Consider the following 22419-nt stretch of genomic DNA (forward strand, 5'->3'; position numbering starts at 1 on the left):
CATTTTCAGTTCTTCTGTGTGTGTACCTAGTAGAGGATTGGTGGGTCACATGGTAATTCTATGTTTAACTTTTTTTAGGGCAACCAAATTTTTTTCCATAGTGTCTGCATCATTTTGCAATAATACAAAATGTACGAAGGTTCCAGTTCCTCCACATCCTCTTGAACACTCCTATTTATGCTAAGTCTAAAGATGAAATACTAGACAGCCAAAAAAACAGATTCTAGTCAAAACCTGCTGCATATCAGAATTCCTTCCTCTCCTATTAAATATTCTTTTCTGAGTTTGCTTTACAGGCAGTCAAACTCAGCTCCATTCTTACCCTACAGGTTCTTTGGTTTAAGTGAGCCCCCTGATAAGCTGATAGAGGTTAGCAAATGCATGATAAGTGATTTACCTGGCTATCTACTGGAGTGGTATCTATATGTTTAAAATCTCAGGTGGTGATAACACAGATTAAATATAACTGATACACTCAAGGGTTAATTGTATCTTTTTCATGTCTTTCTTGTCTCCTTCTTGAGCTTGTAAACACATGGACACTACTTTGCATGGACTCTCATAATAACACTTTGCTTCATTACCATTGCATACTCACTCTGAAAATTAATTGCCATCTTATACATTCATTTGAATAGGCATTTTCTAGATTTTTAAAATATTTTATTTATCCAATCATGCTTATTACTAGAATTAGAAGTGAAAATAGCAAGGAATTAAATAAAAATGCAAACCATGCTCTCTTGATCTCAGACCCATATTCTGCACTTATCTTTCCTCCTTTTTTAGTGACTGGATTTTACTTTATTGGAAACACAAATTGAATATAATAAAAAAATTCAAAATTATCTTTTCCAATCAAATCAATTCTTTTTATCATGTTAACTTCTGCCCCTAAAGATATTTGATGTTATGAACAAATGATATTTTGTACTGTAATGTTTCATATTATACCATGCAGATTTAATATTTTGGTCATGTATGTTTTCTTTCCTGTACTTTTTTTTAATCATCATAGCCTTTGCATCAAGATACATAACAATGATAGCAAGTTTCTTTTTAAAGCTTAGTATTAAATACTACATGTCTTTTCCTGTTTTAATTTTACATTACTCTGCCAAGAAAAAAAATAATTTGAAGCCTGGACATACTTCCATTAGCTGGGCTATGTAAATTTGGTGACTTTGTTCTTGCAGTTTTGTATGCAGATCCAGGCCCTAGAAAGACAGGACCTGGCTATAATTTTCAAAATGTGTGCTAAAAAAAATGGGTGTCTTTTTCAATTAGTCAGGTTACAAAGTAAGGATGGGGATAAGGGAGGGATATTTTCTTTCAGAAACAGGATTTCTGAAGAGTCCCAGTCCATCAATTATTCCCAAAATGGTTTGAGGATGGAGTAAAATCCCAACATGAGATTCAAAGTACTGTCTCTTTGAGGGGATGGTAGTTGTCTTGCAGGTAGGGGGATGACTAAATTGGACCATCCCCTTCCTCTCCAGCTGGGGAAATGGACATGGAAAGTTTACTGCCCAGTGAGTATAAAAGTGGGCTGAAGCTTTGATGGTGGAGAATTCTCTAAGAGGTTTCTTCTAGAAACAGACAACTTAGACTACTCATCTCACTTCAGCAAATAAGTTATTTTTAAAAGCACTTGGGAAGTTCCTCACCACTCCTCTGGTGGAAAGTTCAGTGAAGGGAGTCATCAGTACAGCCACCTCCTAGGCTATAATGGAATTCCTGAAGACTGGAGATGCTGTAGAAGTGTTCAAAAGCAGTTGCCACCACCAGGACATGGAAAAATCTGATGAGACAGGAACCATAGATCAAATGTTCCAGGACAGAAGCACCCAGGGATTCAAGCAGCATAAAGTGCAGCTCCATTGATGCACATTACAGCCATGAGGAGAAACCAGTCATCTGCCTCCCACGGTGGCTTTGACAAAGACCTCAGCAATAGTAAAGTGCATGGTGGGCACACCACCACTCAAGCCAAGTTCCAGGAACACTCATGCTCTTGCTGCTGGTGCTTAGGAGTGTCAAACATGTCCCAGTGCATCACAATAATGGCAGAAATCCCCAGGATACAGACAGTGCAGAGGTAGATGAGCCATGGCTGTGGGAAGTAGTAGCAGGAGTAAAAGAGGCAGAGATCAAAGTTCCCCATAATCAGCTGAGCGATCTCTGAATAGTCCACTTTGGAAAAAAGTCCAAGAGACTTTCTCTGAATGACAATAGACAGTATGAAGGAGCCAGGAGAAACTAAAGCAGAGCACAAAACAAGAACATCCCCCAAACCACCTCCTTCTGTAGAGGGGCCATGAAGTTCATGTTTGGTTTGAGCATGGTCAAGATTCCAAAAAAGAGAAACAACACATAACTAAGCAAATGGGTTCACAATGCTACCAATTTCTGTACAGATGCTCAAGATGCTCTTGAAGCCAGCCCGAAGGCAGGGCATGAGCAGTCTGTGGTCATGCAGCAGGTAGTCATTGTACTTCAGTCAATTGGGGTGCCCTTCCAACGTCCCTTCCAGATCTTGTATATGAAATCCTCCATCTTCTCCATGGCCTGGTAAGCTTGCAGGGGAAGTGCCAGTACCCACATCACCTCCTCTATTTCTTGAGTTACTGGGCATGTCTGCTTTTCTTCAGCTTTTGTTGGATTGGCAATTACTCATTTACCCTTTCTCTTCTAGCAGGGGTCCTAGTTCAGTCAGTTCCGCCATGTTAGTTCCCCTGTTACTGGCAGGAGCCCCATTGCCCTGTGCCACCACAGATCCTTTGTGGGAAGATATCTGACTGATATCTCAATACCCTGCAGCTTCTGCTAGGAAAAGTATGGGTTTTCTCAGCCTCCGGGGAAAGAGATTTCCCTATTATGGTAGACACGCCCAGAGGGCAGGCTCCACTGGAGGCAGGGATCCTAGCAGCACCAGATCTTCAGTGCCCTCCCTTGATCATGTATTTTTTCCTTTCTCAAATGCTACATACCCATCAGTTTTCCCAACCGACAAGTAAGATTAAATAATATTAATAGCACTCTCCAGTACTATCCACATAGAATGCATTTTAATAAAGCATACCACATCAATTTTCCTACAACTTGCTTTTATTTCTTGAGAATTCATCATCAACTATTTGTACAATAAATAAATTTTTTAATTTTTAATGCAAGCATTTTTAAATGTGGAGTATACATCAATCAATTTATATTTGACCATTCCTTAATTGATAGACATTTGTTTGTTTGCAAGTTTGTTTTTTTCTTTTTACTGACTATTTAAAAAATGAATGCTGTAATAATCAGCCTTTTCTTTTTAATCTGATATGCTAATCCTTTTTTTATCTTCATTTTATTGAGATATATTCACATACCATGCAGTCATACAAAACAAATTGTACTTTTGATTGTTTACAGTACCATTACATAGTTGTACATTCATCACCTAAATCAATCCCTGACACCTTCATTAGCACACACACAAAAATAACAAGAATAATAATTAGAGTGAAAAAGAGCAATTGAAGTAAAAAAGAACACTGGGTACCTTTGTCTGTTTGTTTCCTTCCCCTATTTTTCTACTCATCCATCCATAAACTAGACAAAGTGGAGTGTGGTCCTTATGGCTTTCCCAATCCCATTGTCACCCCTCATAAGCTACATTTTTATACAACTGTCTTCGAGATTCATGGGTTCTGGGTTGTAGTTTGATAGTTTCAGGTATCCACCACCAGCTACCCCAATTCTTTGGAACCTAAACAGGGTCGCCTAAAGTGTGCGTAAGAGCGCCCACCAGAGTGACCTCTCGGCTCCTTTTGGAATCTCTCTGCCACTGAAGCTTATTTCATTTCCCTTCACATCCCCATTTTGGTTAAGAAGATGTTCCCCATCCCACGATGCCGGGTGTACATTCCTCTCTGGGAGTCATATTCCACGTTGCCAGGGAGATTCACTCTCCTGGGTGTCTGATCCCACGTAGGGGGGAGGGCAGTGATTTCACCTTTCAAGTTGGCTTAGCCAGAGAGAGAGGGCCACATCTGAGCAACAAAGAGGCATTCGGGAGGAGGCTCTTAGGCACAACCATAGGGAGGCCTAGCCTCTCCTTTGCAGCAACCGTCTTCCCAAGGGTAAATCCTATGGTAGAGGGCTCAACCCATCAAACCACCAGTCCCCTATGTCTGTGGTCATGTTAGCAACCATGGAGGTGGGGTAGGCGAATACCCCTGCATTCTCCACAGGCTCCTCAAGGGGGCACTACATCTTTTTTTTTCCTTGTTTTTCTTTTTTTTTTTTAACTTTCCCTTCTTTTTTAAATCAACTGTATGAAAAAAAAGTTAAAAAGAAAACAAACATACAATAAAAGAACATTTCAAAGAGACCATAACAAGGGAGTAAGAAAAAGACAACTAACCTAAGATAACTGCTTAACTTCCAACATGTTCCTACTTTACCCCAAGAAAGTTACCTAATATAGCAACATTTCTGTGAACTTGTTCCTACTATATCCATCAGAAATTAACAGACCGTAGTCATTTCTGGGCATCCCCAGAACGTTAAATAGCTTATCTGTTCTTCTTGGATTATTGTTCCCCCTTCCTTAATTGCTCTCTATTACTAGTTCCCCCACATTCTACATTATAAACCATTTGTTTTACATTTTTCAAAGTTCACATTAGTGGTAGCATATAATATTTCTCTTTTTGTGCCTGGCTTATTTCGCTCAGCATTATGTCTTCAAGGTTCATCCATGTTGTCATATGTTTCACGAGATCGTTCCTTCTTACTGCCGCGTAGTATTCCATCGTGTGTATATACCACATTTTATTTATCCACTCATCTGTTGAGGGACATTTGGGTTGTTTCCATCTCTTGGCAATTGTGAGTAATGCTGCTATGAACATTGGCGTGCAGATATCTGTTCGTGTCACTGCTTCCTGACCTTCCGGGTATATACCAAGAAGTGCTATCGCTGGATCGAATGGTAACTCTATATCTAGTTTTCTAACGAACTGCCAGAATGACTTCCAGAGTGGCTGAAACATTATACAGTCCCACCAACAATGAATAAGAGTTCCAACTTCTCCACATCCCCTCCAGCATTTGTAGTTTCCTGTTTGTTTAATGGCAGCCATTCTAACCGGTGTTAGATGGTATCTCATTGTGGTCTTAATTTGCATCTCTCTAATAGCTAGTGAAGCTGAACATTTTTTCATGTGTTTCTTGGTCATTTGTATTTCCTCTTCAGAGAACTGTCTTTTCATATCTTTTGCCCATTTTATAATTGGGCCGTCTGTACTATTGTCATTGAGTTGTAGGATTTCTTTATATATGCAAGATATCAGTCTTTTGTCAGATACATGGTTTCCAAAAATTTTTTCCCATTGAGTTCGCTGCCTCTTTACCTCTTTGAGAAATTCCTTTGAGGTACAGAAACTTCTAAGCTTGAGGAGTTCCCATTTATCTATTTTCTCTTTTATTGCTTGTGCTTTGGGTGTAAAGTCTAGGAAGTGGCCGCCTAATACAAGGTCTTGAAGATGTTTTCCTACATTACCTTCTAGGAGTTTTATGGTACTTTCTTTTATATTGAGATCTTTGGTCCATTTTGAGTTAATTTTTGTGTAGGGGGTGAGGTAGGGGTCCTCTTTCATTCTTTTGGATATGGATATCCAACTCTCCCAGCCCCATTTGTTGAAAAGACCATTAGGAGTCAGTTCAGTGACTTTGGGGGCCTTATCAAAGATCAGTCGGCCATAGATCTGAGGGTCTATCTCTGAATTCTCAATTCGATTCCATTGATCTATATGTCTATCTTTGTGCCAGTACCATGCTGTTTTGGCAACTGTGGCTTTATAATAAGCTTCAAAGTCAGGGAGTGTAAGTCTTCCCACTTCGTTTTTCTTTTTTAGAGTGTCTTTAGCAATTCGAGTCATCTTCCCTTTCCAAATAAATTTGATAACTAGCTTTTCCAAGTCTGCAAAGTAGGTTGCTGGGATTTTGATTGGGATTGCATTGAATCTGTAGATGAGTTTGGGTAGAATTGACATCTTAATGACATTTAGCCTTCCTATCCATGAACATGGAATATTTTTCCATCTTTTAAGGTCCCCTTCTATTTCTTTTAGTAGAGTTATGTAGTTTTCTTTGTATAGGTCTTTTACATCTTTGGTTAAGTTTATTCCTAGGTACTTGATTTTTTTTAGTTGCTATTGAAAATGGTATCTTTTTCTTGAGTGTCTCTTCAGTTTGTTCATTTCTAGCATATAGAAACATTACTGACTTATGTGCATTAATCTTGTATCCCGCTACTTTGCTGAATTTGTTTATTAGCTCTAGTAGCTGTATCGTCGATTTCTCAGGGTTTTCTAGATATAAGATCATATCATCTGCAAACAATGACAGTTTTACTTCTTCTTTTCCAATTTGGATGCCTTTTATTTCTTTGTCTTGCCGGATTACCCTGGCTAGCACTTCCAGCACAATGTTGAATAACAGTGGTGACAGCGGGCATCCTTGTCTTGTTCCTGATCTTAGAGGGAAGGCTTTCATTCTCTCACCATTGAGTACTATGCTGGCTGTGGGTTTTTCATATATGCTCTTTATCATGTTGAGGAAGTTTCCTTCAATTCCTACCTTTTGAAGTGTTTTTATCAAAAACGGATGTTGGATTTTGTCAAATGCTTTTTCAGCATCTATTGAGATGATCAATTGATTTTTCCCTTTTGACTTGTTAATGTGTTGTAATACATTGATTGATTTTCTTATGTTGAACCATCCTTGCATGCCTGGAATGAACCCCACTTGGTCATGGTGTATTTTTTTAATGTGTCTTTGGATTCGATTTGCAAGTATTTTGTTGAGGATTTTTGCATCTATATTCATTAGGGAGATTGGCCAGTAGTTTTCCTTTTTTGTAGCATCTTTGCCTGGTTTTGGTATTAGATTGATGTTAGCTTCATAAAATGAGTTAGGTAGTGTTCCATTTTCTTCAATGTTTTGAAGGAGTTTGAGTAAGATTGGTGTCAGTTCTTTCTGGAAAGTTTGGTAGAATTCCCCTGTGAAGCCATCTGGCACTGGGCATTTATTTGTGGGAAGATTTTTGATGACTGATTGGATCTCTTTGCTTGTGATGGGTTGGTTGAGGTCTTCTATTTCTTCTCTGGTCAGTCTAGGTTGTTCATATGTTTCCAGGAAATTGTCCATTTCTTCTACATTATCCAGTTTGTTGCCATACAGTTGTTCATAATATTCTCTTATAATTTTTTTAACTTTCTTCAGGATCTGCAGTAATGTCACGTTTTTCATTCATTATTTTGTTTATATGGGTCTTCTCTCTTTTTGATTTTGTCAGTCTAGCTAGGGGCTTGTCAATCTTGTTGATCTTCTCAAAGAACCAACTTTTGGTGATATTTATCCTCTCTATTGTTTTTTTGTTCTCTATGTCATTTATTTCTGCTTTAATCCTTGTTATTTCTTTTCTTCCACTTGGTTTAGGATTGGTTTGCTGTTCATTTTCTAGCTTCTTCAGTTGATCCATTAGTTCTTTGATTTTGGCTCTTTCTTCCTTTTTAATATATGCGTTTAGTGCTATAAATTTCCCCCTCAGCACTGCTTTTGCTGCATCCCATAGGTTTTGGTATGTTGTGTTCTCATTTTCATTTGTCTCTATATATTTAGCAATTTCTCTTGCTATTTCTTCTTTAACCCACTGATTGTTTAGGAGTGTGTTGTTTAACCTCCAGGTATTTGTGAATTTTCTAAGTCTTTGATGGTTATTGACTTCTAATTGTATTCCATTGTGGTCAGAGAATGTGCTTTGAATAATTTCAATCTTTTTAAATTTATTGAGGCTTGTTTTATGTCCCAGCATATGATCTATTCTGGAGAAAGTTCCGTGAGCACTAGAAAAGTATGTGTATCCTGGTGATTTGGGATGTAATGTCCTGTATATGTCTGTTAAATCTAATGCATTTATCAGATTGTTTAGGTTTTCAATTTCCTTATTGGTCTTCTGTCTGGTTGATCTATCTATAGGAGAGAGTGATGTGTTGAAGTCTCCCACAATTATTGTGGAAACATCAATTGCTTCCTTTAGTTTTGCCAGTGTTTCTCTCATGTATTTTGTGGCACCTTGATTGGGTGCATAGACATTTACGATTGTTATTTCTTCTTGCTGAATTGCCCCTTTTATTAGTATGTAGTGGCCTTCTTTGTCTCTCAAAACATCCCTGCATTTGAAGTCTATTTTATCTGAGATTAATATTGCTACACCTGCTTTGTTTTGGCTGTAGCTTGCATGAAATATTTTTTTCCATCCTTTCACTTTCAGTTTCTTTGTGTCCCTGTGTCTAAGATGAGTCTCTTGTATGCAACATATTGATGGTTCATTTTTTTGATCCATTCTGTGAATCTATATCTTTTAATTGGGGTGTTTAATCCATTTACATTCAGCGTTATAACCGTGAAGGCATTTCTTGAATCAGCCATCTTATCATTTGGTTTATGTTTGTCATATTTTTCCCCTCTCTCTATTAATATCCTTTATTGTACCCATACCGAATCTCTTTAGTACTGAACCTTTCTACAAGTCTCTCTGTCCTTTCTTTGTTTCTCTGTCTGTAGGGCTCCCTTTAGTATCTGCAGTAGGGCAGGTCTCTTGTTAGCAAATTCTGTCAGCATTTGTTTGTCTGTGAAAAATTTAAGCTCTCCCTCAAATTTGAAGGAGAGCTTTGCTGGATAAAGTATTCTTGGCTGGAAATTTTTCTCACTCAGAATTTTAAATATATAGTGCCACTGCCTTCTCGCCTCCATGGTGGCTGTTGAGTAGTCACTACTTAGTCTTATGCTGTTTCCTTTGTATGTGGTGAATTGCTTTTCTCTTCCTTCTTTCAGAACATGCTCCTTCTCTTCTGTGTTTGACAGTGTGATCAGTATATGTCTCGGAGTGGGTTTATTTGGATTTATTCTATTTGGAGTTCACTGAGCATTTATGATTTGTGTATTTATGTTGTTTAGAAGATTTGGGAAGTTTTCCCCAACAATTTCTTTGAATACTCTTCCTAGACCTTTACCCTTTTCTTCCCCTTCTGTGACACCAATGAGTCTTATATTCGGACGTTTCATGTTATCTAACATATCCCTGAGGTCCATTTCGATTTTTTCAAATTTTTTCCCCATTCTTTCTTTTATGCTTTCATTTTCCATTCTGTCATCTTCCAGGTCACTGATTCGTTGTTCAGCTTCCTCTAGTCTTGTACTATGAGTGTCCAGAATCTTTTTAATTTGGTCAACAGTTTCTTTAATTTCCATGAGATCATCCATTTTTTTATTTAGTCTTGCAATGTCTTCTTTATGCTCTTCTAGGGTCTTCTTGATTTCCTTTGTCTCCCGTACTATGGTCTCATTGTTCATCTTTAGTTCTTTGAGTAGCTGCTCTAGGTGCTGTGTATCTTCTGGTCTTTTGATTTGGGTGCTTGGGCTTGGGTTATCCATATCGTCTGGTTTTTTCATATGCTTTATAATTTTCTGTTGTTTTTGGCCTCGTGGCATTTGCTGAACTTGATAGGGTTCTTTTAGGATTTGTAGACCAATTGAAGTCCTTATCTCTAATTTTTCAGATCTACAGCTTCGTGGAGTACACTTTCTCTAACTAACCAGCAGGTGGCGTCCACAAGCCACCTGTTCTCCACAAGCCAGTTCTCCCCTGCTTAGCCTTTTTGGTGAGTGGGGGAGTGAGTCTTGTGGGGTCCAATTGGTGTACCAAGCTTGCGTGTGTAGTTGGTGTTGCCTGCCCTGTATATGGGGTGTGTTTCTGGGCAGTCAGGGAGGGGGGGTGGCCCTAACAATCAAATCTCCCTGGTGATCCTAGAGTTTTAAAGCTGCTGCAATAGTCTAATCCTTCAGTTCAGTCCTGCCACAGTTTGTCTCTGCCACTGACCCACAAGTCCTTGGTATTGGCATATGGCTCCTGAGACTTGCAAGTGGGCCCCTCTTCCAGGCTGTGCACCCCGGGACCTCTGTTGAGGGATGACTGTGCTATGTCACAGGTGAGTGCCGTCTCCCCAGGGCAGTTCTGGGCTGCTGGGCTGTGTAGGGAGGCTCCCAGTCTGCTGAAATGATGGCTGAATGGGGCTTTGTTAATTCGCACTGCTCTACCTTCCCAACTCTGGGACAATCAGCTGAGGTTGCAGGGAAGGCTAATGTCCACGCCCAGTTTTGTGGTGTGTGCCTGTTATTTGAAGCACTTCCATCACACTGGGTTGTCTTGGGCAGCTCTGGGCTATGGGGCTGGCGATGGGCAGGAGTGTTTCCTGTCCGCCAGGATGATGGCTGTGAGCCGACACCCCCCTTTTTTTGGGAAGTTGTGGTGTTTAGTGAATTTTCTCAGCCACTGGATTATTGCCTTTTGTCTCAGAGCCCTCTTAGTTCTGCTCTTGACTTGACATGCCCAAATTGCAAGTCTTTGAAGCTTTCTGTATTGGGCTTCTTAGAGTAATTATTTTAGAAAAAGAAAAAAGGATTAAAAAAAAAAAGGGCCCTCCTCAGAGATCTAATGGGTTATTAAAATGCTAAGAGACAAAGCAACCAGGGCCATTAAGGAAAAGTCAACAGGGCAGAGAGATCAGCTTTTCTTCAGGATTTGCATATGCACCTCAGGGCCTGAGCTCTGCCCTTCCCCTTTCTATGTTCACCAGAACTCCAAAAATCCTCCGCTTTTATTTTGGAGTTTTTCATGTTGTTTTTTTCTATGCCTGTCTCCGCTCTGCTGGGCTGGCTGCTCTCAGATTCTCTAGTGTCTGGTCTCAGTCTATCTGTGGTTGGAGTTTGGATCAGTAGAATGAGTTTCCGATAAGGGCTACCACTGCAGTTCTCCCTTCTCCTTCCCGGAGCTGACAGCCCCTACTCCCACGGGACTGAGCCTGGCAGGGAGGGGCGCATGTCCCCTGGCCGCAAAAACTTACAGATTTCGCTGATCTCAGCAGTTCCACGTTTTCATGAGTGTTGTATGAAGTATGTCCAAAGTCAGATTGCTCTGTGGTGTCCAGTCCACGCAGTTCCTGGCTTTCTACCTACTTTCCTGGAGGAGTAACTAAAACATACAGCTCACCAGTCTGCCATCTTGCCCCGCCTGCTAATCCTTTTTTTTAATTCTCAAATAAATGAGCACAGGTTCTTCCACTGTCTAATGATGTGTTGTTAGGTACGTTTTTAAACCATATACAAAATAACTTGATAAAATAATGCTATGAATTGTGATTTCTTACAAGTAGTGCTTTCTTTTTCTCATTTTCCATGATAGGATACTAACATTTACTGACATCATTTTGTGTGTGTGTGTGGTGATCAATTTGCAAAATGACAGTTTAGGTGTGTGATATCAGCTGATATCATAGTTACAACCTCAATGCCTCTCAAACATCACCTTCTTTTGTGTAGAAAATTTAAAATATTCCAGATTTTACTGGATAATGCCATTGTCTGTAATAGACACAAAGCACAGTTTCTCATCATAATTTTAGTGATGAATGGTTCCAAAAGAATGTTGTTGTCCTACATGTAAATCCTTTATTTGTACATACATAAACTTCTTCCCCAAATAATAACCTGAAGATTTATTTTGATTATTTATTTTCATACTATATGCATTTAATGACCTGATGGACCAAAAACTTTTAGCTGACAAACTGGATTATACTTGCATTAGTACTTTGTAACTATTGCAGTAGTTACAAAAGGTCCTTATGACAAGATTGCATAAACTCAGCCCCCAGTTATTTCTAAAAGTTCTCAAGTTTGATTTCATACATTCGATACATGAGCTCAGTATTTAATTTCTTCTACTTATTTCATGGCTTCTTTATTGTCTTGAAGGGATTTTCTCAAAGGCTGCAAATTTTTCAATGGAACAGAAAGCCATTCTGGCTTTAAGTTATTGGAACTTGGGTCACAAACAGGCTTATGATATTTATCATTTTATCACATGCATCCAAGTGGTTCATTTCTTAATTTCACCTGTAAGAAGATTCAATTATAAGTTAGGGATCAAATTTTATTAATAAAATATGCACACTTCTACTATGTGTGACTATTCTTAGAGCAGAATCAAACTTATGATGTTCAAACAAGTTCTCCCCATTTGACATGAGGTCTGCTTCTATACGGTAGATGCAAAAACTGAATACAGACAAAACAAGCTTGTAAAAGAAAAAAGTTGAATAATTTACAGCAATGACTTCAAGGCTTACTATAAAGCTACAGCAATGAAGATAAAGCAATATTTTGTAAAGATAAATAAATAGATCAGTGGAACAGAATTAGAGTCTAAACATGTACACATATGTTCAACTGAATATCATCTAAGAAGCTAAAGTAATTTAATCATATCCAGATTATATATAAATATCCCTGAAAATTAATAACAAAAAGACAGACCAATAAAAATAGGCAAAAGATCTGAACAGACATTTCACAGAAAAAAATATGAATGGCCAATAAACACAGGAAAAAACATCCTGGTATCCTATGTCATCAGAGAAATGCCATTACAGTAACAATGAAATATCACTTTCTACCCACTAGATTAGCTAAAATTTAAAATAGTCATATTACCAAATATCAACTACTATTTGCAGCTTCTGGAATCATCACACATTGTTGGTTGGAGTCAGAAATTGTAGAGTCATTTCAGAAAACATTTTGGCAATTTCTAATATAGTTACCATATTTCTACCAGATGTCTCAAGAATCTCCTCCATTCTTACCCAAGAGGAATGAAAGCATATGTGTAGAAAAATACTTGAACTTCAATATTCAGGATAGCTTTATTCACAATAACTTTTACTTCAAATATTCCAACTGCTTATAAACAGAAAATAATATGTTTAAAAAAAGTGGCATATTCATAAAATCAATTCTACTCAGCAACAAAATGTAATCAACTATTGTGCCAGTTTGGATGTGTTGTGTCCCCCCAAATGCCATTATCTTTGATGTAATCTTGTGTGGGCAGACCTATGAGTGTTAATTAGATTGGAATTCTTTGAGTATTTCCATGGAGATATGTCCCACCCAACTGTGGGTGATGACACTGATTGGATAATTTCCATAGAGGAGTTGGCCCGCCCATTCAGGGTGGGTCTGAATTAAATTACTGGAGCACTATATAAGATCAGACGGAAGGAGAAAGCTGCTACAGCCAAGAGGGAAACTTTGAAGAAAGCACAGGAGCTGCAGATGAGATACCTTTTGAAGATGGCCATTGAAAGCAGACTCTTGCTCCAGAGAAGCTAAGAGAGGAAAAACACCCCAAGCGCAACTAAGAGTGACATTTTTGAGGAACTACAGCCTAGAGAGGAACATCCTGAGAGAGAGCCATTTTGAAACCAGAACTTTGGAGCAGATGCCAGCCACGTGCCTTCTCAGCTAACAGAGGTTTTCCGGACATCATTGGCCATCCTCCAGTGAAGGTACCTGATTGCTGATGTGTTATCTTGGACACTTTATGGCCTTAAGACTGTAACTGTATGACCAAATAAACCCCCTTTTATAAAAGCCAATCCATCTCTGGTGTTTGGCATTCTGGCAGTATTAGCAAACTAGAACAACTACTAAGGCATCCAACAGTTAAAATGAATTTCAGTAACATTAAGTCAATCAAAAGAAACCAGAAAAAAACATACTATATTATTCTATTTATATCATGTTTAGGATAGATAAAATAAATCTGCTGATAGAAATATCAATTGTGGTCTGGGATATGATGTGGGGAATTAACTGCAAAGAGACATCAGGGAACTTTCTGGAGTGATGGAAATACTCTCTTGATTGGGGCACTGATCAAACAGGTGTTTCATTTGTCAAATCTCATCCACATACACTTACAATCTGTGCAAATTATTATCTGTAAATTATACCTTACTATTTATTGTTAAAGAAGCCATTATAAGGTAACTTTTATTATTTTTATTCTTCTCAGAAGCTTGCTCCAAAAGTCTATGTAATACATATAAATCAAGTTTTAAAGGCTACATTTTACTAAATATATATCTCTATATTTCATACATTTCTGAGATGTGGATTTAATTTGATTCCAGTATTATATAATGCTCTAATGAAGATTTTTATTTATATATTTTAATAATTTGTATGACTTCTGCATAACTAAATTCAGAATTATATTTTCTGTCCAATGAAAATATATTTCTTTCCACCTGTTTAGAATAATTGCTTTCCTCTCTTTCTGGCATATCATCATCAGTGGGCCTAGCAAAGTGCATCTTTTTTTTTGTTAATTTTTTTTCTTATTCTCTTTTCTCTTTATTCTTCATCCATCCCTTCTGCCACACTTGAAATATTTAATGTGAATCTGCTTATTTTCTTGTATTCTTACAAAATGTTTGTTTCTGTTCCATGTGCAGACATTTATACTTTATATAAATGGCATTGTGTCATATAGTTCAACTTCCATCTTTAAACTTAAGGTAAACAGGGGACAAACTTATGACACAACAGAAAGGAAGTTTTCCTACAAAGAGGATTTAAGCTCCACAGAAGAGAATTGCCTCAGGGACAATTCTTTCTACATAATCCTATTAGCCATTACATACATTATATATATATATATATATATATATATATATATATATATATATATGATCCTGTGTTTAATATGATCTTAAAATATAATCTAACCTAATGGAAGAGTTTTCTTTGTAAATACTGTTTGACTAATTCCCAGTAGTTACCCTCTACCTTTTCCTCACCACAAATACAAGAGTAAAATAATCACTTTATTGCATGATGGTTGTTCTTTGGAGGATCAATCCTCCTTTTAACCTCTACTTCACCACAATCCTTTAAACAATGACTATGCTAATTGTATTCCTTGAGGCAAAAGGCTAGAAAAATCCAACAACAGATAGTGGCCTAATGAAAATATTATTTATACTTGAATCACTACATAACTAAACAGACATGGTTTGCTCTAATTTGACTGCTAGATATTTGGGTCCTAGCTTTTCAACATTCTATTTTTATGGAAATCAATCCCTGAATACAAAGAGCTGCTTTGGGAGATATACTTAATCACTGTGTCCCTTACATGCCATGGAGTTTGACTCACTTTTATAATCTAGACTTGGACTGTCACAAAGAGGTCCCAAAGGTTGCCTGGCTGAATTCCTAGAGGAGATCCTGTTAAAGAACTAATCACTGGTGGCACCTTTGCCATGGAGGTAAAAGGCAGTTGTGGATCCTGGAGTCACTGTGCTTCAGAGATAGGGTCTAAGAGCATACAAAATGTACTAACAATACTTAAAGGCAATGTTAAGTACTTTTGTCAGTCTAGGAGTTTCTCTCAAGATTTATTGGACACTATTTGGTTTTGTTGTGAATTACTCTAACACAATATAGAATGGAAAAATATTCAAGGTAATCAAGAGATTAAAAAAAGGTCAGGAGTAAAACAAACTTCATTCATTCATTTATTCTACCAATACATTTGGAGAGTATACTAATTGCTACATCTTGCTAGGTACTGAAGATAAAACTGGGGAAAACATAGAACCACCTTTGCTTATCAAGATCTTGAAATTTAGAGCAAATTACAAACAAATGAACAGATGGATGTATTAATGGGTGTTAAAACTTGATCAGTAGTGAATGGGTCTGAGAAGGAAGGGAAATTTCACCTGAAATCTGAAAGATAAGTTGAAAGAAAATAACCAAGTAAAGAGGTGAAGATAAACAAAGTAGTATTCTGACCAAATTACACAAAGTTCATTGCCATAAATGAGAAACTGATGCTATGAAACATGGCTAGAACATGGGTATCACCTGAGAGAGTCACAAGAGATGGCCCTCATCTGCAAAGCAGGAGCTTGTTTATCAGGGTTAAATTAGCCATGTTAAGGAGACTAGAATTTGTGTTAAAGCCAATGTGAGAACAAATTGGCATAAGCATAAGACCGTGCAAGGCTGTAGGCTACAATAAAAGACATAGGGCAGTAATCCAGATAAGTTGTGGTAAGACCTAAATAAATGAAAGAATAGAGACAATAATAGAAATAGACCTATTTGGGGGAAAGAATAAATTATAAGTAGTATTTAAGAATCGATTCATTATTTGTAGAAGGGAGCATGATGTATGAAATATGTTTTCTTGATTTCTTACCTGAATAACTGGCTAGAAGATGGAAACATTCAGTGATTTAGAAAATATATGCACCAAGGCATATGTGTGGAGTGTTAAGTTGAAAACAGACTATAAAAACCAAAGTGAGAATACATTTATTGAACAAAATGGCATGCATAGGAGCATAACTAAAAGGAAGTTACTTACTGCTTAAAGCAAAATGGTGGGGAAACAGTTTATATACTTGCTTAAAACAAAGAAAGGGTATGGGAAACAGGGATGAGGAGGCAAGGGGGATATGAGTTATGTGAACTTTCTAGGCAAATCTGCAAAAGCTTCTCAGGCAGAATGTTGGTGTAGGAATGAGTCTATCTGGTGAAGAGAAGCAGACTTGCTGGTCTTATCACAGTTCCTCCTCTCCCATGGAGGCAGGGGTCTTAACTAGTTCCACAAAGGATTGTTGGTATGTTAACCTGCTTCAGTTGGTTTTGTTTCTTCTTTGTAGTTTTCTGAGTAAAAATAGAAGTTTAAGCATATTAAGATGACCAGTAAAGCTATTTACCATTCTAAATTCACATTTCCTCTTTTTGGTCAAGGGAGTCTAAGGACTCTCCAAAGACCAAAGGGAATTATCTTGTTGATAAAGGCTTTGGTATCTTTGAGACACAGGTAAAACAACAACAAAAAAGTGTTTAATGGCTTTTAGTCATTGAGACACAAAGTTGGTGAGCCATCAAAGGATTCCTGAACTAAAGAGGAGCAGGAGCACAATCACAATTAGAGAGATTAGAGAAAGTGGGAAGTTATTACTATGTTGCAATTTACTCCCTCCAACCACTCTTACCATTTTTCTGCCAATTCTGCATAAGTCCCTGGGTGTGGGAAAAGGAGGGTGCAGGTTTACAGTCTTATTGAGAAATGAGGACACAATTACAATATAAAAAGCAATCAGATAGATAAATAATCTTTTTTTTAATACACTAAGGTGTTTTGGTGCTTAGGATGCTATATTCAGCAACTGTTCTTGTTAAGCTGTTTCAAACAGATGTTACATATGGGTGGGTTTTGTTTAGATATTTTCTAACAATTTTAATAACATGTTGAACAGAGGGAGAATAGTTAGAATTAGGTAGTTGCCACATTGGGGGATATGGGTGATTAACAGTTATTCAATTACTCCAGTTAACTGAAGGCAGTGGGAGAATATTCCATAGGAAGTCAGAGCTACTCAAAGCTGGTACACATCAGCATATTCAACAGTCAGTCTGGTTGAGGAATGCCACTACGTCAGCTCAATCAAGATGTTAGGTGCAGTTAGTTGAAGCTGGAAAAGAAGCCTAGAGGTTCAAACATAAATGTTTATTGAGTACCTGAAAGGGTACTCATTTAGAGAAGCATTTCAAGAAGATTTAGAGAAGCATTTAAGAAGTAAATGTGACTGATAAAGCAATTTGGTTGTTTCTGTAATATATAACTTCTTTAAAATAATTAAAACCATGACTAACAACACAATATTGTTATCTAACATAATGAAGTTCAGTAAATAACAGATTAGAAAATCCTTTTTTTAATTTCTGTAATATTTTCTAAACATTTCTTATGCAATTTATAACAAGCTAAATGAACTTAACTATTTTTTAGTACTTCATTTTTTTACAAGGTGAAGGAAGAAATGATTTGCAACTATTTGGAATAAAAATATATCATTTAGGGTTTGACCTTGAGAAAGCAAAATGTTAAAAATTGTCAAGTTTGATCTGAGACTCAGAGTTAGAGTTCTGCAACTCTGACAGTCAACGTTACTCCATGCAACAACTGTTAAATAAGCTGAAAAAGAGATGACACTTCAATTGGAGATATGAATGAAATGGATCTGGTTAGGACTAAGGTAAATCAGAATACAGGGTAAAGGATGATATTGTCTGTATTTTATAACTTCAACTTCCATGTGAGACCAAAGGAACAGATGCTTATTTGGTCCAAAGTTTAAATTTTCTGTAGCACACTATCTAACTTAAACTTCTTTATCAGTTTATTTAAACACCTTATTACATGGAACCTAGAATAAAGAATGACACCTTCTTATTCTGTGCAGGTTAATGTAATACTTGGGTATATTCCAAAATATATGGGGCAGAAAATAAAACAAAACAAAAAATGTATTTGCAAAGTCCCCTTGAGGAACTGAGGAAAAATATGGAATGATTAAACTTCCCCACCTGGGGAATTTCTAATATTCTTTCAAGCATTAGGGGCTCTGAAATGAATAAGTCAATCACTCAATCTTGAGACTTGCCTTACAAAATTTATTTCTACAATGGCAAAGCTAGGCCTGCTTGTAATTATGCCTGAGTCACCTTAGAGAGCCTCTTTTGTTGCTCAGATGTGGCCTCTAACTTTAAACAGACTTTAAACAGACTCTGAAAATAAACTCACCACTCTCCCCCCTATGTGTGACACGACTCTTAGGTGTATAAATCTCCCTGGCAATGTGGGACATGACTCCCAGGGATGAGCCTGGCCCTGGCTTATGGGATTGAGAATGCCTTCTTGACTAAAAGGGGAAAGAGAAATGGTACAAAATAAAGTTCCAATGGCTAAAAGATTTAAAATAGAGTCAAGGGATCATTCTGGGAGTTATTCTTAGGCAAGCTTTAGCCATATAGTACAAACTACTAGGGTATGTCAAGCCCCAATGAACAGTTTTTCTGAAAACCATAGGGAGTGCCCTGGGCTCTATCTAATTCTCTATAAAAGGTTTTCTTAGTAAGTCTATTTTTTTTTTCAGAAACTTAAGGCTTCCAGATTGATCCCATGCCAGATAAGCCCTGAAACCTAGAGGTACAAGTCTCTCTGAGAACCTTAACCAGTTTCATTCCTTTACCCCACAAGGAACAACAGCCCCTTCCAACATGAAGAAGTTAAACTGGTCATTGTCCAGATGTCCTTGAAGATTGAGAGAATGATCAAATGAAAGAAAGGAGGTATAACTCAGAAATTAGGATTTAATAAATGACTATGACTACTGACTCATTATATAGATATTTCTTTTTAGTGTCTGGTGTTTTAGAATAGACAGAGGGAAATACCTGAAATTGTTGAACTGTAATACAGTAGACCTGATCTTGGATAATGACTGTATAACTATATAGCAATAAATAAGTAAATAAATAAATAAATATATAAATATATAAAAAGTTCATTGCCGGGGTTTGTATGGATATACTTCTGGATGTTTTGTTCTGTTCCACTGATCCATATATCTATGACAATACTACACTGTCTTAGTTTTTCTTAGTTTAATTAATTCCTTGGCAGAGTATTCCCTCACAATTACAGTTTAATTTATCCGCCAAACAGGGCTGTTAAAGAGAACTTTGCATTGGTCTGACAATTTGCGTTTTTGATAATTCTTTAATTGTATTGGTTATTTCTTTACCTTTTCTCAGGAAGTCTAGGTTTTTTGATCCCAGTTCTGTCTAGCTAAGATAACTCTAACTTTGGGCTGTTTTTTGTTTGTTTGTTTGTTTTGCTTTGTTTTGTCTTGTTTTGTTTTGTTTTAACCTCTTTATTTTAAGAACTGACAAGCCAGCCCTGTAATCATTATCTCTCTTATCTAATTGTTCCCACAAGCCTGTCACTGAAGTGGAGGTGGATATCTGCTGTCTCTTTCTAGCTGTAACTCTGCCAATTTGCAGATTCCTCTGTCTTTCTTGAGACAGTTTACAGTAGCTGACTGTACCACACATGACAACAGTGAGCTCACTGCAGTGGCAGTGTGCCTGCTATCTTTACTAAGTTTAATAATCTTTTCTTTCTGTGTTATGCACTCTGTTCCCGCAGACATTTTCAGGGCATTGCCTTACTCATGTGGAGGTTTGTAAAAGTTAAGCAACAGGGTGACTCCTCACATTAAAGAATCAGGCCACACAGCATTACTCCTTGCAGGTTCCCTACCCTAGTTCATGCTTTGAGTCCAGGGAACAGAGGGTTTGATTTTGAATGGGAACATTGGGGCTGGGTTGGATGGGTTGGTTCTAAAGGACCTGTCAGGGACTGTACAGTTTGTTGGGTTTAACCAGGGGAGGAGAAAATGGAGAAAGGAGTTTTAGCAGTGCTGCAAGAGAGAGAGGGTTTCAGTTTTTACATTCTTCACTGTTTCCTTTCAGTAGTTCCTAGGAGCCATTTGTTAACAACATCCCATTTAGCAAAACTAATTTCAAATTTGAGGCTGCTACATTTTTCCTTGAGATAATTAATTCTAACCTGATCAAAACAGCTCCACTGTGGCTGTGTAAATTTAGGTTCATCAGAGGTTAGTTTAACTATTTACTAAGATGATTGCAACTGTTGACAGTCAATAAAACAGAGATCTCTTACTCAAAGTTTCAGTAATGAATCCACAAAGGACTTACCAGGCTATTTGCTCTACAGAATACATTGACTGACAGTTTCTCAGAGTCAGAGAAACAGTGGAGAATTCTCTAACCTGAGGGTTGAAAACAGCAGAGACCATAACAGAGGGCCCAACCAGACTTCAGTTCAACAAACAAATGGATTTGACCTGGACCAAAACATGGTGGGAGTTCTAAGAGCTCTTTCTTGGCATTGGTGTCTTCTCTTCCACTGCAATCACTTTTCCCATTCTTTGCTTCATTCCTCATGCTCTTCCTACATTTCATAAACATTTTCTTGTTCATCATTTGCAAAACACAAATTCTAAGCCAGAAAGTCATTGTAGAAAGCCATTCAGGACAAACACGCAGTGATAGAAAGATGGTTCACAGTGTGTATGACCCTGGGTTACCTCACAGGAGTTGGACAAGATCTAAGCCACTTTGACACACCTGATTGCAAATAGTCTAGCCATGTGTGCAGGAGGCAAAGCAAAAAGATTTGGTTATCAACCAGCCACCTCTGCTCTGTAGTGTTCATCAGTTCTGTGTGACTTCAACAACTACTTTATCAGCATTACCCTAAACTATCCATCTCATAACTATTACAAATACTAAAATATTAAAGATACATGAAAATTTTATCTTTGTCTCTGTTAAACTCTGAATTTCTTTGTTGTCATTTCAAATTCAGACCATTTGAAAATTAAAATATAATCCTATACCAAGGCAAGTAAAAACAAATCAACTCTATCAAATTAAATCTGATTAACTATTTATCTAATGCTTCCCATACATATAATCAGCACATATTCATAAGTAAGAAGTCAGGTGTTTGAAAGTGTTGTACATTGATGGGAGAATATATATTAATAAAATTAATCTTGAAAGGATCCTTAAGAAATTAAACATGTTTATTTGTCTTGAATCAGGGACCCACTCATGGATATATTTCAGAGTTATTCAACCATGGATCAGCAGAAGGATGCACATAAAGTTATTAATTGTGGTGATACAGGTAGAACTCAGTAGTCAGGAACTAACTGAGTGTTCATTACTAAAGAAAAAATACATTTATTAAATGTGGGTAGCTACAGATAATAACAATAGAATGATACTACTGTAATATTAGAAGGATATAGAAAACAGCAAAGAATTGGTGTATTTGTAGGAAAATTAATAGATCTCAAAAACATATCTGACTGAGAACCATAAACATAGATATGTCATGTATACATGTTCAATAAAACATGCATTATTTTACTTTATGAAGATGTGTGCTCTTGTAAGGACATGTATCAACCTTCTTAAAAGTAGACCTATATATGAAAGAAAATTGAGGTAGAATGGAGAATGAGGTTAGATGAAGATTATGGGATAAGAAATTAAGGTAGGATTAACTCAATTTAACTGTGAAATCAAAAGAAAGAAAGAAAATAAGAGTAACACAAATTCATAATTCCTATTCTTTCTGAATCATCTAAACACACTATGGGGTATATTAAAGAAATCTACATTCATCCTTAGACATAAAACTTAGCTGAAACAACTGTGAAAAATACTGAATATTAAAATAATTTATGTGAGTTTAAAGTGTATAGCCAACAAATGCAACACTTAATTCAAGGTGTTTGAGAGGGGGTGGCACAAAATAACACAAATCAGGAAAATTGTATATAAAATAAGGTTATCCAATAGGGAAATCAAAGTTACTCTGGATAATTATCAAAGACCCAGTGGCATCTTTTACTCATCTCAGATGCTTTGGGAATAATAACAAATTGCATTTAGCTGTTAAGGTTGTATCTCAAAGAGGGGGGGGGTGTGTGTGACACTCATAAATTCCTCTTACTTCAGTGAGGTCAGCAACCATATAGGGGAGCAATAATACAGTCC

The 22419-nt window shown here is 37.1% G+C and overlaps 1 pseudogene; it reads right to left on the reverse strand.

Annotated features, from left to right (window-relative positions):
* Positions 1–1686: 1686 nt before the first annotated feature.
* On the reverse strand, positions 1687–20570 carry LOC119509558 (annotated as a pseudogene).
* Positions 20571–22419: the final 1849 nt, after the last annotated feature.

This window comes from Choloepus didactylus, chromosome 14 (assembly GCF_015220235.1).
Source record: "Choloepus didactylus isolate mChoDid1 chromosome 14, mChoDid1.pri, whole genome shotgun sequence".
Classification (NCBI taxonomy): domain Eukaryota; kingdom Metazoa; phylum Chordata; class Mammalia; order Pilosa; family Megalonychidae; genus Choloepus; species Choloepus didactylus.